The sequence below is a fragment of the Sapajus apella genome, unplaced genomic scaffold (genome assembly GCF_009761245.1).
Source record: "Sapajus apella isolate SASKATOON/1434 unplaced genomic scaffold, GSC_monkey_1.0 scaffold8, whole genome shotgun sequence".
NCBI lineage: Eukaryota > Metazoa > Chordata > Mammalia > Primates > Cebidae > Sapajus > Sapajus apella.
The window spans coordinates 42,126,895-42,129,252 of NW_022436948.1; the positions used below are offsets into that span (position 1 = coordinate 42,126,895).

Sequence of the window (2,358 nt, forward strand, 5' to 3'; positions counted from 1 at the left end):
ACTATCTCTAGGTGGAATGAAAGAGTCTTGTCCCAGGGGAATAAAGTGACCCTGGACCGGGCCTCTTGCTGTGTTCTTATTGCGAGTTCCTCTTTCCACCTCACTATCTCTTGGTAGGAGAGAGGAGTCTCAGGATCATTATTATTCATGCAGCTCTCCATCAATCACCTTTGCGGATAGTGTCCACTTACCTGATACTGTCACAGGGGCTCCCTTTAGCAATTAGAGAGGAATGAGTCTGTCTGGGGTAATATTGACAGCCTAGGGTCAGAAAATGCTGGTCTGGTTAATTTTCTTCTGTTGGGGAGGTACAAAACTCCCTGCCAGCATTTTTTCTCTAATCTTAGGATTCCAAACCAATTTGCCTTTTTTTTTTTTTTACCAAATTTTTAGAATTATCTTTGAGCTGTCTCTTGACCTATGTCAGTTTATAGTTGTGTTTGGCAGGGAAGAATAGAGAGGAATGAGTCCATGCCATCTTGCCCATACCCAAAGCCCAACAGTACATTAATGAGTATACATTGACTCATGCCTGTAATCCCAGCGCTTTGGGAGGCTGAGCGGGGAGCATCACTTGAGGCCAGCCATTAAAGATCAGTGTGGACAACATAGTGAGACCCCATCCCTACAAAATTATTTTTTAATTAGCCAGCCATGTGGGCCTGCACCCGTAGTCCTGGTTATTCAGAAGGCTCAGGTGGGAGGATCACATAAGCCCGGGAGTTTAAGGTTACAGTGAGCTGTGATCAGGCCACTGTACACAATCCTGAGTGGAAGAGCAGGATCTTATCTCTAAAAATAAAAAATAAAAATAAATTTCCATACTATTGCTAATATATTCTTTTTTATCCCTTTATAATTTTCTCCCCACTCCAAAACACTAAATCAACAAACATACTCTGTGACCTTAAAAACTATAACAATCAAATGTTTTCCATTAGCTTTTTAAGAAAATATAATTTTGATTCTTATGTAGGTATAAAAAAATAATGAAAACTTAAAATTCTGGCCTGAATAAGATTGCTGAGATTATTCAGCTACATATAGAAACCATTTACATATGGAAATGTATTATTTTTAAAAGCTTAACCTGCCAAATTAAAATATTACAAAAAAAAGAGCTTACTAATCATGCCTCTAAATTCATTATCATTTAAATAGCATTTGTTAGTCCTAAAATGTTGGAGGACATATTTCATTCATTACTAAATGTCAACAAGTGATGTAAAAATCTACTATCTTTAAGAAAGAATCAGAATTAAACAAGAAATGTAAGAAAAAGATTAATTGTTATTCTTTAAATGAATAAGAAAAGATTTTCAGTTTAGCGCTTTGGGACACCAGTACACTGAGTGACTTTATGCAGGATTGCACCCTAAGCAAACTAGGACATATGCCTTTCTGAGGCAGTTATACTCAAACTCTAATTTCAACTTCAAAATATAATTTATTGTATTAGTCTGTTCTCATGTTGCTATAAGGACATACCTGAGACTGGGTAATTCATTAAGGAAAGAGGTTTAACTGACTCACAGTTCAGCATGGCTAGGCAAGCCTCAGGAAGCTTACAGTCATAGCGGGTGGGGAAGCCAACACATCTTTCTTCACATGGTGTCAGGGAGAAGAATGAGAGCTGAGCAAAGGGGGAATTTCCTTATAAAATCATCAAATCTAGTGAGAATTTCCTCACTATCACGAGAACAGGATGGAGGAATCCAACCCCCTGACTCGATTATCTCCACCTAGTCCCTCTCATGACATGTGGGAATTAGGGGAACTACAATTCAAGATGAGATTTGTGCAGAGATGCAGCCAAAACATATCACTTATCAAGACTATTCTTTCAGAGATCACTTTTTATGCTTTGTTACTAGAAGTTTCTCTGAACATGTACAGCACCAGAAACTGTGAGGAGGGAGCACAGTGTTGTCTCCTAAGCATGAAGTCAGCTCTCTGTGTTATGTTGCTGCAACTGACACTTGGTATTGATGATTATTCTTTCCCTCCCTCAGAAGAATAAGAGGGGGAGGATGAAGTCTGAAAGGTAATTATTTAAATTAACTAATTCATTTAATGCAGTTTATCAAGTAACAATATTTAGAGATTAAAATGCAAATTTGTTTCTACGGTCTATAGAAGATTCGTATTCCAGTTTTTTACAGAAGGTTGTCATTTTTCTGAGTATTCACAATCAATATTCCTTGGTTTATACAGTCTATACATCTAGTAATCAGATATATTACTTAAAACATTTTTAAATTTTAACTTTCTTTGACATTTTAATATTTTCATCAGGAATTTCATTTCCCTAGATAAGATACCTTTCGTTATGAAATTGTGCTTTTTCAGCTCATTTGA

At 36.7% G+C, this 2,358-nt stretch overlaps 1 non-coding gene across 1 annotated transcript; it reads left to right on the forward strand.

Annotated features, from left to right (window-relative positions):
* Positions 1-1,831: 1,831 nt before the first annotated feature.
* LOC116551081 lies at positions 1,832-2,046 on the forward strand. Its single transcript, XR_004268706.1, has one exon. It is a non-coding gene; the product is annotated as a small nucleolar RNA U3 (small nucleolar RNA).
* Positions 2,047-2,358: the final 312 nt, after the last annotated feature.